The following is a 15,971-nucleotide window of genomic DNA, read 5'->3' on the forward strand; positions in this document are numbered from 1 at the left end:
TAACATAGCATGCACGGATCAACTACAACATCCTCGGCAAAATCGCTAACAAGTAGACAATCTGCCCAGATTCACAAAATAGCAAAAGTAGAGCTCGATTGACTCAAGCTAGGGTGTTCCATACTTGCAAACAAAGACATGGATGGATAGAGCACTACAAGATTAACAAAACATCCTTACTGATCATCCTCAAAAGAGGCACAGATCACTAGGAAACAACATGAACATATGGCCATATGAAATAAACAGCTCAAGGACTTAGTGGAAATGCTAAGTCCCTGAAATCAGCATTACCAAGTGCCTCACTTTGCAAGCTTGTGCTAGTCACCACACACATCACAAAAATACTGGGTTGCACCTCTGGAAAGATGGCAAAACCCTTAACAAAACATATGTAGAGCACCAAGGCATATCATGCACACATTAATCATGGCAAAAATGACAAATAGCTAAATGGAGCAGCAGATCTGACAATTAACTCAAATAGCACTCTTCTAACAGCATTTCGGGCATCAAGATAAACTCAAATGAAAATGATGCAATGAGATGAAATGATGTGCTCTCTGATACGAACATTTTGATATGATATATGCCCAAAACGGAGTTACGGATGCAAAGTTATAGCACGATGAACATGGCAATATGAACTAGGGTTTTGGGAGAAAGTCAACCGAGATTTAAATCTCAGATCCAGATCCGGGGCTTCACGCGAAACGAGGTTTGCCGGAACTTCGCCGGAATCGTCGAGGAACTTGCCGGGGCGCCGGATCCGGGCGATGAGAGGCCGGAGCGGCGCGGGAGCGAGGTCGGCGAGGGTGGCCGGCACCTTGGGGTGCGCGGGCGGCGGAGGGAGGACGCGACGGCCGGGCTGGAGCTCTCCTCCGGCCGGCAATGGCGCGGCGGCGGAGGTCCGGCGAGAGGAGGCGGGGAGGCGGCGCGGCGAAGGAGAAAGAGGACGTCGGGCGCGGGCGGCGGCGCGCGGGAACCGGGCCAGGAGGGCCTCCCGCGGGCTCGCCGGGTCGACGCGGTAGGTGGAGGCGGCGGCGACTCGGGCGGCGACACGTGGCGGCGGGGTGGAAGTCGGACACGTCCGTCGGCTAAGGTTTTTGTCCGTCGGCGGCGGACGAAGATGGATCTAGGGTTTGGATCCGGGATTTCGAATGGGGGGTCTTTATATAGACATGGAGGGAGCTAGGAGAGTCCAAATGAGGTGCGGTTTGTGGCCACACGATCGTGATCGAACGCTCTAGATGATGGAGAGGTTTTTGGTGGGTTTTGGGCCAACTTGGAGGGGTGTTGGGCTGCAACACACACGAGGCCTTTTCGGTCCCTCGGTTAACCGTTGGAGCATCAAACGAAGTCCAAATGGTACGAAACTTGACAGGCGGTCTACCGGTAGTAAACCAAGGCCGCTTGGCAAGTCTCGGTCCAAACCAGAAATGTTTAATCCCCACACACAAAAGAAAGGTAGAAATGACCACCGGAGGAGAACGAAGCGCCGGAATGCAAAACGGACAACGGGGAAAAAGCTCGAATGCATGAGATGAACATGTATGCAAATGCAATGCACATGATGACATGATATGAGATGCATGACAACGAGAACAACACACGGAGACAAATACCCAAACCCGAGAAAATAAAATAACTTAAGGCCGGAAACAGCAAGAGTTGGAATACATATAGGGAAAATCATATCCGGGGTGTTACAATTTCATAATCATAAAATGCGGCAATCGCTAACATGATTCGGACAGACTTAAGCATCGCTACGGGTGAGAAAGTCTCATCGTAGTCAATCCCTTGAACTTGTCGAAAACCTTTTGCAACAAGTCGAGCTTTATAGACAGTAAAATTACCGTCAGCGTCAGTCTTCTTCTTGAAGATCCATTTATTTTCAATGGCTTGCCTATAAACGGGCAAGTCAACCAAAGTCTACACTTTGTTCTCATACATGGATCCCATCTCAGATTTCATGGCCTCAAGCCATTTTGCAGAATCTGGGCTCACCATCGCTTCTTCATAGTTCGTAGGTTCGTCATGGTCTAGTAACATAACCTCCAGAACAGGATTACCGTACCACTCTGGTGCGGATCTTACTCTGGTTGACCTACGAGGTTTAGTAACAACTTGATCTGAAGTTTCATGATCATCATCATTAACTTCCTCACTAATTGGTGTAGGTATCACAGGAACCGGTTTCTGTGATGAACTACTTTCCAATAAGGGAGCGGGTATAGTTACCTCATCAAGTACTACTTTCCTCCCACTCACTTCTTTCGAGAGAAACTCCTTCTCTAGAAAGATTCCAAATTTAGCAACAAAAGCCTTGCCTTCGGATCTGTGATAGAAGGTGTACCCAATAGTCTCTTTTGGGTATCCTATGACGACACATTTCTCTGATTTGGATTCGAGCTTATCAGGTTGAAGCTTTTTCACATAAGTATCACAGCCCCAAACTTTAAGAAACGACAACTTTGGTTTCTTGCCAAACCATAGTTCATAAGGCGTCGTCTCAACGGATTTAGATGGTGCCCTATTTAACGTGAATGCAGCTGTCTCTAGAGCATAACCCCAAAACGATAGCGGTAAATCAATAAGAGACATCATAGATCGTACCATATCCAGTAAAGTACGATTACGACGTTCGGACACACCATTACGCTGTGGTGTTCCGGGTGGTGTGAGTTGCGAAACTATTCCGCATTGTTTCAAATGAAGACTAAACTCGTAACTCAAATATTCTCCTCCACGATCAGATCGTAGAAACTTTATTTTCTTGTTATGGTGATTTTCAACTTCACTCTAAAATTCTTTGAACTTTTCAAATGTTTCAGACTTATGTTTCATTAAGTAGATATACCCATATCTGCTTAAATCATCTGTGAAGGTGAGAAAATAACGATACCCGTCGCGAGCCTCAATATTCATTGGACCACACACATCTGTATGTATGATTTCCAACAAATCTGTTGCTCGCTCCATAGTTCCGGAGAACGGCGTTTTAGTCATCTTGCCCATGAGGCACGGTTCGCAAGTACCAAGTGATTCATAATCAAGTGGTTCCAAAAGTCCATCAGAATGGAGTTTCTTCATGCGCTTTACACCGATATGACCTAAACGGCAGTGCCACAAATAAGTTGCACTATCATTATCAACTCTGCATCTTTTGGCTTCAATATTATGAATATGTGTATCACTACTATCGAGATTTAACAAAAACAGACCACTCTTAAGGGTGCATGACCATAAAAGATATTACTAATATAAGTAGAACGACCATTATTCTCTAATTTAAATGAATAACCGTCTCGCATCAAACAAGATCCAGATATAATGTTCATGCTCAACGTTGGCGCCAAATAACAATTATTCAGGTCTAAAACTAATCCCGAAGGTAGATGTAGAGGTAACGTGCCGACCGCGATCACATCGACTTTGGAACCATTTCATACGCGCATCGTCACCTCGTCCTTAGCCAATCTTCGCTTAATCCGTAACCCCTGTTTCGAGTTGCAAATGTTAGCAACAGAACCAGTATCAAATACCCAGGTGCTACTGCGAGCATTAGTAAGGTACACATCAATAACATGTATATCACATATACCTTTGTTCACCTTGCCATCCTTCTTATCCGCCAAATACTTGGGGCAGTTCCGCTTCCAGTGACCAGTCTGCTTGCAGTAGAAGCACTCAGTCTCAGGCTTAGGTCCAGACTTGGGTTTCTTCTCTTGAGCAGCAACTTGTTTGCCGTTCTTCTTGAAGTTCCCCTTCTTCTTCCCTTTGCCCTTTTTCTTGAAACTGGTGGTCTTATTGACCATCAACACTTGATGCTCCTTCTTGATTTCTACCTCCGTAGCCTTTAGCATCGCGAAGAGCTTGGGAGTTGTCTTATTCATCCCATGCATATTATAGTTCATCACGAAGCTTTTGTAGCTTGGTGGCAGTGATTGAAGAACTCTGTCAATGACACTATCAACAGGAAGATTAACTCCCAGTTGAGTCAGGTGATTATGATACCCAGACATTTTTTAGTATATGTTCACTGACAGAACTATTCTCCTCCATCTTGCAGCTATAGAACTTATTGGAGACTTCATATCTCTCAATCCGGGCATTTGCTTGAAATATTAACTTCAATTCCTGGAACATCTCATATGCTCCATGACGTTCAAAACGTCGTTGAAGTCCCAGTTCTAAGCCGTAAAGCATGGCACACTGAACTATCGAGTAGTCATCAGCTTTACTCTGCCAAACGTTCTTAACGTTGTCAGCAGCATCTGTAGCAGGCCTGGCACCCAGCGGTGCTTCCAGGACGTAATTCTTCTGTGCAACAATGAGGATAATCCTCAAGTTACGGACCCAGTCCATGTAATTGCTACCATCATCTTTCAACTTTGCTTTCACAAGGAACGCATTAAAATTCAACGGAACAACAGCACGAGCCATCTATCTACAATCAACATAGACAAGCAAGAAACTATCAGGTACTAAGTTCACGATAAATTTAAGTTCAATTAATCATATTACTTAAGAACTCCCACTTAGATAGACATCCCTCTAATCCTCTAAGTGATCACGTGATCCAAATCAACTAAACCATGTCCGATCATCACGTGAGATGGAGTAGTTTCAATGGTGAACATCACTATGTTGATCATATCTACTATATGATTCACCTTGACCTTTCGGTCTCAGTGTTCCGAGGCCATATCTGTTATATGCTAGGCTCGTCAAGTTTAACATGAGTATTCCGCGTGTGCAACTATTTTGCACCCGTTGTATTTGAACATAGAGCCTATCACACCCGATCATCACGTGGTGTCTCAGCACGAAGAACTTTCGCAACGGTGCATACTCAGGGAGAACACTTATATCTAGATAATTTAGTGAGAGATCATCTTATAATTCTACCGTCAATCAAAGCAAGATAGGATGCATAAAAGATAAACATCACATGCAATCAATATAAGTGATATGATATGGCCATCATCATCTTGTGCTTGTGATCTCCATCTCCGAAGCACCGTCATGATCACCATCATCACCGGCGCGACACCTTGATCTCCATCGTAGCATCGTTGTCGTCTCGCCAACTTATGCTTCTACGACTATCGCTACCGCTTAGTGATAAAGTAAACCATTACAGGGCGATTGCATTGCATGCAATAAAGCGACAACCATATGGCTCCTGCCAGTTGCCGATAACTCGGTAACAAAACATGATCATCTCATACAATAAAATATAGCATCATGCCTTGACCATATCACATCACAACATGCCCTGCAAAAACAAGTTAGACGTCCTCTACTTTGTTGTTGCAAAGTTTTACGTGGCTGCTACAGGCTGAGCAAGAACCGTTCTTACCTACGCATCAAAACCACAACGATAGTTCGTCAAGTTAGTGTTGTTTTAACCTTCTCAAGGACCAGGCTTAGCCACACTTGGTTCAACTAAAGTTGGAGAAACTGACACCCGCCAGCCACCTGTGTGCAAAGCACGTCGGTAGAACCAGTCTCGCGTAAGCATACGCGTAATGTCGGTTCGGGCCGCTTCATCCAACAATACCGTCGAACCAAAGTATGACATGCTAGTAAGCAGTATGACTTGTATCACCCACAACTCACTTGTGTTCTTGAAGGAAATATGCCCTAGAGGCAATAATAAAGTAATTGTTTATTTCCTTATAACATGATAAATGTTTATTATTCATGCTAGAATTGTATTAACCGGAAACATAATACATGTGTGAATACATAGACAAACAGAGTGTCACTAGTATGCCTCTACTTGACTAGCTCGTTGATCAAAGATGGTTATGTTTCCTAACCATAGACATGAGTTGTCATTTGATTAACGGGATCACATCATTAGGAGAATGATGTGATTGACTTGACCCATTCCGTTAGCTTAGCACTTGATCGTTTTGTTTGTTGCTATTGCTTTCTTCATGACTTATACATGTTCCTATGACTATGAGATTATGCAACTCCCGTTTACCGGAGGAACACTTTGTGTTCCACCAAACGTCACAACGTAACTGGGTGATTATAAAGGTGCTCTACAGGTGTCTCCGAAGGTACTTGTTGGGTTGGCGTATTTTGAGATTAGGATTTGTCACTCCGATTGTCGGAGAGGTATCTCTGGGCCCACTCGGTAATGCACATCACTATAAGCCTTGCAAGCATTGCAACTAATGAGTTAGTTGCAGGATGATGTATTACGGAACGAGTAAAGAGACTTGCCGGTAACAAGATTGAACTAGGTATTGAGATACCGACGATCGAATCTCGGGCAAGTAACATACCGATGACAAAGGGAACAACGTATGTTGTTATGCGGTCTGACCGATAAAGATCTTCGTAGAATATGTAGGAGACAATATGGGCATCCAGGTCTCGCTATTGGTTATTGACTAGAGAGGTGTCTCGGTCATGTCTACATAGTTCTCAAACCCGTAGGGTCCGCACGCTTAAAGTTCGTTGACGATATAGTACTATGTGAGTTATGTATGTTGGTGACCAAATGTTGTTCGGAGTCCAGGATGAGATCACGGACATGACGAGGAACTCCGGAATGGTCCGGAGATAAAGTTTGATATATGGGATAATAGTGTTTGGTCACCGGAAGGGATTCCGGATGTTTCCCGAAATGTTTGGGTACGAGAACACTTTATTTGGGCCAAAGGGGAAAGCCCACAAGGTTTTTGGAAAGCGTAAAAGGAAGTTTTGCGGAGTCCAGGGGCCAGACGCCAGGGTCCCTGGTGTCTGGGTCCAGACGCAGGGAACCCTGGCGTTTGGCCCTAGAGTCCGAGAAGGACTCTTGCCTTTCAGGTGAAACCGACTTTGTGGAGGCTTTTACTCCAAGTTTCGACCCCAGGGCTCAACATATAAATAGAGGGGCAGGGCTAGCACCAAAGACACATCAAGAAACACCAAGCCGTGTGCCGGCTACCCCATCTCCTCTAGTTTATCCTCCGTCATAGTTTTCGTAGTGCTTAGGTGAAGCCTTGCGTAGATTGTTCTTCACCAACACCGTCACCACACCGTCGTGCTGCCGGAACTCATCTACTACTTCGCCCCTCTTGCTGGATCGAGAAGGCGAGGACGTCACCGAGCCGAACGTGTGCAGAACTCGGAGGTGCCGTGCTTTCGGTACTTGGATCGGTCGGACATGAAGACGTATGACTACATCAACCGCGTTGATATAACACTTCCGTGAACGGTCTACGAGGGTACGTAGACAACACTCTCCCCTCTCGTTGCTATGCATCACCATGATCTTGCGTGTGCGTAGGAAATTTTTGAAATTACTACGTTCCCCAACAGTGGCATCCGAGCCTAGGTTTTATGCGTTCATGTTGTGCATGAGTAGAACACAAGTGAGTTGTGGGCGATATAAGTCATACTTCTTACCAGCATGTCACACTTTGGTTCGGCGGTATTGTTGGATGAAGCGGCCCGGCCCGACATTACGCGCACGCTTACGCGAGACTGGTTCTACCGACGTGCTTTGCACATAGGTGGCTGGCGGGTGTCAGTTTCTCCAACTTTAGTTGAACCGAGTGTGGCTACGCCCGGTCCTTGCGAAGGTTAAAACAGCACCAACTTGACAAACTATCATTGTGGTTTTGATGCGTAGGTAAGAACGGTTCTTGCTCAGCCCGTAGCAGCCACGTAAAACTTGCAACAACAAAGTAGAGGACGTCTAACTTGTTTTTGCAGGGCATGTTGTGATGTGATATGGCCAAGACATGATGCTAAATTTTATTGTATGAGATGATCATGTTTTGTAACCGAGTTATCGGCAACTGGCAGGAGCCATATGGTTGTCGCTTTATTGTATGCAATGCAATTGCGCTGTAATGCTTTACTTTATCACTAAGCGGTAGCGATAGTCGTGGAAGCCTAATATTGGCGAGACGACAACGATGCTACGATGGTGATCAAGGTGTCGCGCCGGTGACGATGGTGATCATGATGGTGCTTCGGAGATGGAGATCACAAGCACAAGATGATGATGGCCATATCATATCACTTATATTGATTGCATGTGATGTTTATCTTTTATGCATCTTATCTTGCTTTGTTTGACGGTAGCATTATAAGATGATCTCTCACTAAATTTCAAGATAAAAGTGTTCTCCCTGAGTATGCACCGTTGCCAAAGTTCGTCATGCCCAGACACCACGTGATGATCGGGTGTGATAAGCTCTACGTCCATCTACAACGGGTGCACGCCAGTTTTGCACACGCAGAATACTCAGGTTAAACTTGACGAGCCTAGCATATGCAGATATGGCCTCGGAGCACTGGAGACCGAAAGGTCGAGCGTGAATCATATAGTAGATATGATCAACATAATGATGTTCACCATTGAAAACTACTCCATTTCACGTGATGATCGGTTATGGTTTAGTTGATATGGATCACGTAATCACTTAGATTATTAGAGGGATGTCTATCTAAGTGGGAGTTCTTAAGTAATATGATTAATTGAACTTTAATTTATCATGAACTTAGTCCTGTTAGTATTAGCATATCTATGTTGTAGATCAATAGCTCGCATTTAGCTCCCCTGTTTTTTATATGTTCCTAGAGAAAACTAAGTTGAAAGATGTTAGTAGCAATGATGCGGATTGGATCCGTGATCTGAGGTTTATCCTCATTGCTGCACAGAAGAATTATGTCTTTGATGCATCGCTAGGTGACAAACCTACTGCAGGAGCAGATGCAGATGTTATGAACATTTGGCTAGCTCAATATGATGACTACTTGATAGTTTAGTGCACCATGCTTAAATGGCTTAGAATCGGGACTTCAAAGACGTTTTGAATGTCATGGAACATATGAGATGTTCCAGGAGTTGAAGTTAATATTTCAAGCAAATACCCGAGTTGAGAGATATGAAGTCTCCAACAAGTTCTATAGCTAAAAGATGGAGGAGAATAGCTCAAGCAGTGAGCATGTGCTCAGATTGTCTGGGTACTACAATCGCTTGAATGAAGTGGGAGTTAATCTTCCAGATAAAATAGTGATTGACAGAATTCTCTAGTCACCATCACCAAGTTAGTAGAACTTCGTGATGAACTATGATATGCAAGGGATAACGGAAATGATTCCCAATCTCTTCGTAATGCTGAAATCGACGAAGGTAGAAATCAAGAAAAATATCAAGTGTTGATGGTAGACAAGACCACTAGTTTCAAGAAAAGGGCAAAGGGAAGAAGGGGAACTTCAAGAAGAACGGCAAGCAAGTTGCTCAAGTGAAGAAGCCCAAGTCTGGTCCTAAGCCTGAGACTAAGTGCTTCTACTGCAAAGGGACTGGTCACTGGAAGCGGAACTGCCCCAAGTATTTGGCGGATAAGAAGGATGGCAAAGTGAACAAAGGTACATTTGATATACAGATTATTGATGTGTATTTTACTAGTGTTCGTAGCAACCCCTCGGTATTTGACAGTGGTTCAGTTGCTAAGAGTAGTAACTCGAAATGGGAGTTACAGAATGAACATAGACTAGTTAAGGGTGAAGTGACGATGTGTGTTGGAAGTGGTTCCAAGATTGATATGATCATCATCGCACACTCCCTATACTTTTGGGATTAGTGTTGAACCTAAATAAGTGTTATTTGGTGTTTGCGTTGAGCGTGAATATGATTTGATCATGTTTATTGCAATACGGTCATTCATTTAAGTAAGAGAATAAATTGTTGTTCTGTTTACATGAATAAAACCTTATATGGTTACACACCCAATGAAAATGGTTTGTTGGATCTTGATCGTAGTGATACACATATTCATAATATTGAAACCAAAAGATGCAAAGTTAATAATGATAGTGCAACTTATTTGTGGCACTGCCGTTTAGGTCATATTGGTGTAAAGCGCATGAAGAAAATCCATGCTGATGGGCATTTGGAATCACTTGATTATGAATCAGTTGATGCTTGCGAACCATGCCTCATGGGCAAGATGACTAAGACTCCATTCTCCGGAACAATGGAGCGAGCAACAGATTTGTTGGAAATCATACATACTGATGTATGTGGTCCGATGAATATTGAGGCTCGCGGCAGGTATCATTATTTTCTGATCTTCAAAGATGATTTGAGCAGATATGAGTATATCTACTTGATGAAACACAAGTCTGAAACATTTGAAAAGTTCAAAGAATTTCAGAGTGAAGTGGAGAATCATCGTAACAAAAATAAAAGTTTCTACGATATGATCGCAGAAGTAAAATATTTGAGTTACAAGTTTGGCCTTCAGTTAAAAACAATGTGAAATAGTTTCACTACTCACGCCACCTGGAACACCACAGTGTAATGGTGTGTCCGAACGTCATAACCGTACTTTATTAGATATGGTGCGATCTATGATGTCTCTTACCGATCTACCACTATTGTTTTGGGGTTATGCATTAGAGACAGCTGCATTCACGTTAAATAGGGCACCATCTAAATCCGTTGAGACGACACCGTATGAACTATGGTTTGGCAAGAAACCTAAGCTGTCGTTTCTTAAAGTTTGAGGTTGCAATGCTTATGTGAAAAAGTTTCAACCTGGTAAGCTCAAACCCAAATCGGAGAAGTGCGTCTTCATAGGATACCCAAAAGAAAATGTTGGGTACACCTTCTATCACAGATCCGAAGGCAAGTTATTCGTTGCTTTGAATGTATCCTTTCTAGAGAAGGAGTTGCTCTCAAAAGAAGTGTGTGGGAGGAAAGTAGAACTTGATGAGGTAACTGTACCTTCTCCCTTATTGGAAAGTAGTTCATCACAGAAATCTGTTCCTATGACTACTACACCAATTAGTGAGGAAGCTAATGATGATAATCATGTAACTTCAGATCAAGTTACTACCGAACCTCGTAGGTAAACCAGAGTGAGATCCGCACCAGAGTGGTACGGTAATCCTGTTCTGGAGGTCATGTTACTTGACCATGACGAGCCTACGAACTATGAGGAAGCGATGATGAGCCCAGATTCCACGAAATGGCTTGAGGCCACGAAATCTGAGATGAGATCCATGTATGAGAACAAAGTATGGACTTTGATTGACTTGCCCATTGATCGGCGAGCCATTGAGATTAAATGGATCTTTAAGAGGAGGACGGACGCTAATAGTAGTGTTACTATCTACAAAGCTAGAATTGTCGCAAAAAGGTTTTCGACAAGTTCAAGGTGTTGACTACGATGAGAGTTTCTCACTCGTATCTATGCTTAAGTCTGTCCGAATCATGTTAGCAATTGCCGCATTTTATGAAATCTGGCAAATGGATAAACAAAATTGCATTCCTTAATGGATTTATTAAAGAAGAGTTGTATATGATGCAACAAGAAAGTTTTGTCAATCCTAAAGGTACTAACAAAATATGCAAGCTCCAGCGATCCATCTATGGACTGGTGCAAGCATCTCGGAGTTGGAATATACGCTTTGATAAGTTGATCAAAGCATATAGTTTTATATAGACTTGTGGTGAAGCCCGTTTTTACAAGAAAGTGAGTGGGAGCACTACAACATTTCTGATAAGTATATGTATGACATATTGTTGATCGGAGATAATGTAGAGTTATTCTGCAAAGCATAAAGGAATGTTTGAAAGGAGTTTTTCAAAGAAAGACCTCGGTAAAGCTACTTGCATATTGAGCATCAAGATCTATAGAGATAGATTAAGACGCTTGATAAGTTTTCCAATGATTACATACCTTGACAAGATTTTGAAGTAGTTCAAAATGGAACAGTCAAAGAAGGAGTTCTTGCCTATGTTACAAAGGTGTGAAATTGAGTAAGACTCAAAGCCCGACCATGACAGAAGATGGAAAGAGAATGAAAGTCGTTCCCAATGCCTCAGCCATGGGTTCTATAAAGTATGTCATACTGTGTACCAGACCTATCGTATACCCTGCCCTGAGTTTGGCAAGGGAGTATAGTAGTGATCTAGGAGTAGATCACTGGACATTGGTCAAAATTATCCTTACTGGAGTAAGGATATGTTTCTCGATTATGGAGGTGACAAAAGGTTCGTCGTAAAGGGTTATGTCGATGCAAGTTTTGACACTGATCCAGATGACTTTAAGTCTCAATGTGGATACATATTGAAAGTGGGAGCAATTAGCTAGAGTAGCTCAGTGCAGAGCATTGTTGACATAGAAATTTGCAAAATACTTACGGATCTGAATGTGACAGACCCGTTGACTAAACTTCTCTCACAAGCAAAACATGATCACACCTTAGTACTCTTTGGGTGTTAATCACATAGCGACGTGAACTAGATTATTGACTCTAGTAAACCCTTTGGGTATAAGTCACATGTCGATGTGAACTATGGGTGTTAATCACATGGTGATGTGAACTATTGGTATTAAATCACATGGCGATGTGAACTAGATTATTGACTCTAGTGCAAGTGGGTGACTGAAGGAAATATGCCCTAGAGGAAATAATAAAGTTATTATTTATTTCCTTATATCATGATAAATGTTTATTATTCATGCTAGAATTGTATTAACCGGAAACATAATACATGTGTGAATACACAGACAAATAGAGTGTCACTAGTATGCCTCTACTTGACTAGCTCGTTGATCAAACATGGTTATGTTTCCTAACCATAGACATGAGTTGCCATTTGATTAACGGGATCACATCATTAGGAGAATGATGTGATTGACTTGACCCATTCCGTTAGCTTAGCACTTGATCGTTTAGTTTGTTGCTATTGCTTTCTTCATGACTTATACATGTTCCTATGACTATGAGATTATGCAACTCGCGTTTACCGAAGGAACACTTTGTGTGCCACCAAACGTAACTGGGTGATTATAAAGGTGCTCTACAGGTGTCTCCGAAGGTACTTGTTGGGTTGGCGTATTTCGAGATTAGGATTTGTCACTCCGATTGTCGGAGAGGTATCTCTGGGCCCACTCGGTAATGCACATCACTATAAGCCTTGCAAGCATTGCAACTAATGAGTTAGTTGCAGGATGATGTATTACGGAACGAGTAAAGAGACTTGCCGGTAACGAGATTGAACTAGGTATTGAGATACCGATGATCGAATCTCGGGCAAGTAACATACCGATGACAAAGGGAACAACGTATGTTGTTATGCGGTCTGACCGATAAAGATCTTCGTAGAATATGTAGGAGCCAATATGGGCATCCAGGTCCCTCTATTGGCTATTGACCAGAGAGGTGTCTCGGTCATGTCTACATAGTTCTCGAACCCGTAGGGTCCGCACGCTTAACGTTCGTTGACGATATAGTACTATGTGAGTTATGTATGTTGGTGACCGAATGTTGTTCGGAGTCCGGGATGACATCACGGACATGACGAGGAACTCCGGAATGGTCCGGAGATAAAGTTTGATATATGGGATAATAGTGTTTGGTCACCGGAAGGGTTCCGGAATTCACCGGAAGGGGTTCCGGATGTTTCCCGAAATGTTTGGGTACGAGAACACTTTATTTGGGCCAAAGGGGAAAGCCCACAAGGTTTTTGTAAAGCGCAAAAGGAAGTTTTGCGGAGTCCAGGGTCCCTGGCGTCTGGGTCCAGACGCCGGGAACCCTGGCGTCTGGCCCTAGAGTCCGAGAAGGACTCTTGCCTTTCGGGTGAAACCGACTTTGTGGAGGCTTTTACTCCAAGTTTCGACCCCAGGGCTCAACATACAAATAGAGGGGTAGGACTAGCACCAAAGACACATCAAGAAACACCAAGCCGTGTGTCGGCTACCCCGTCTCCTCTAGTTTATCCTTCGTCATAGTTTTCGTAGTGCTTAGGTGAAGCCCTGCATAGATTGTTCTTCACAAACACGGTCACCACGCCGTCGTGCTGCCGGAACTCATCTACTACTTCGCCCCTCTTGCTGGATCGAGAAGGCGAGGACGTCATCGAGCCGAACGTGTGCAGAACTCGGAGGTGCCGTGCTTCCGGTACTTGGATCGGTCGGACATGAAGACGTACGACTACATCAACTGCGTTGATATAACGCTTCCGCGAACGGTCTACGAGGGTACGTAGACAACACTCTCCCCTCTCGTTGCTATGCATCACCATGATCTTGCCTGTGTGTAGGAAATTTTTGAAATTACTACGTTCCCCAATAGTTCTACTCGTGCATATGACATCTACGCATAAAACCTGGCTCGGATGCCACTGTTGGGGAACGTAGTAATTTCAAAAAAAATCCTATGCACACGCAAGATCATGGTGATGCATAGTAATGAGAGGGGAGAGTGTGTCCACATACCCTCGTAGACGGGAAGCAGAAGTGTTAGCACAACGTGGTCGATGTAGTCATACGTCTTCACGATCCGACCGATCAAGTACCGAACGCACGGCACCTCCGAGTTCTGCACATGCTCAACTCGATGACGTCCCTCGAACTCCGATCCAACCGAGTGTTGAGGGAGAGTTTCGTCAGCACGACGGCGTGGTGACAATGATAATGTTCTACCGACGCAGGGCTTCACCTAAGCACCGCTACGATATGATCGAGGTGGATTATGGTGGAGGGGGCACCGTACACGGCTAAGAGATCAAGAGATCAATTGTTATGTCTATGGGGTGCCCCACTCCTCCTTATATAAAGGGGGGAGGAGGAGAGGGCCGGCCAAGGGGGTGGCGCGCCCTAGGAAGGGGAAACCTACTCCAAGTAGGTTTGCCCCTCCCTTTCCTAGTCCAAGAAGGAGGGGGAAGGAAGGAGTGGGAGAGGGGAAAGGCAAGGGCCCCCCCCTTTCCTTGTCCTATTCGGACTCAAGGGGAGGGGGCACGCCTCTTGCCCTGGCCGGCCCCTCTCTCTCTCCACTAAGGCCCATTAGTTCCCGGGGGTTCCGGTAACCCCCGGTACTCCGATAAATGTCTGAAACCTTCCGGAACCTTTCCGGAGTCCAAACATAGTCGTCCAATATATCGATCTTTACGTCTCGACCATTTCGAGACTCCTCGCCATGTCCGTGATCACATCCGGGACTCCGAACTACCTTCGGTACATCAGAACATATAAACTGATAATATAACTGTCATCTAACTTTAAGTGTGCGGACCCTATGGGTTCGAGAACTATGTAGACATGACCGAGACACGTCTCCGGTCAATAACCAATAGAGGAACCTGGATGCTCATATTGGCTCCTACATATTCTACGAAGATCTTTATCGGTCAAACCGCATAACAACATACGTTGTTCCCTTTGTCATCGGTATGTTACTTGCCCGAGATTCGATCGTTGGTATCTCAATACCTAGTTCAATCTCGTTACCGGCAAGTCTCTTTACTCGTTCCGTAATACGTCATCCCACAACTAACTCATTAGTTGCATTGCTTGCAAGGCTTATAGTGATGTGCATTACCGAGTGGGCCCAGAGATACCTCTCCGACAATCGGAGTGGCAAATCCTAATCTCGAAATACACCAACCCAAAAAGTACCTTTGGAGAAACCTGTAGAGCACCTTTATAATCACCCAGTTACGTTATGACGTTTGGTAGCACACAAAGTGTTCCTCCGGTAAACGGGAGTTGCATAATCTCATAGTCATAGGAACGTGTATAAGTCATGAAGAAAGCAATAGCAACAAACTAAACGATCAAGTGCTAAGCTAACAGAATGGGTCAACTCAGTTACATCATTCTCCTAATGATGTGATCCCGTTAATCAAATGACAACTCTTTGTGTATGCCTAGGAAACATAACCATCTTTGATTAACGAGCTAGTCAAGTAGAGGCATGCTAGTGACACTCTGTTTGTCTATGTATTCACACATGTATCATGTTTCCGGTTAATACAATTCTAGCATGAATAATAAACATTTATCATGATATAAGGAAATAAATAATAAATTTATTATTGCCTCTAGGGCATATTTCCTTCAAGAAGCCCAACCCTTTCAACAGGGGACAAGTGAACCACGTGAACGTGGAGGAGGTTGAGGAGCAGCCAGATGCAGTTATCGGTAAGTTTTTGGTTA

This window comes from Triticum urartu, chromosome 3 (genome assembly GCF_003073215.2).
Source record: "Triticum urartu cultivar G1812 chromosome 3, Tu2.1, whole genome shotgun sequence".
NCBI classification, from domain to species: Eukaryota; Viridiplantae; Streptophyta; class Magnoliopsida; order Poales; family Poaceae; genus Triticum; species Triticum urartu.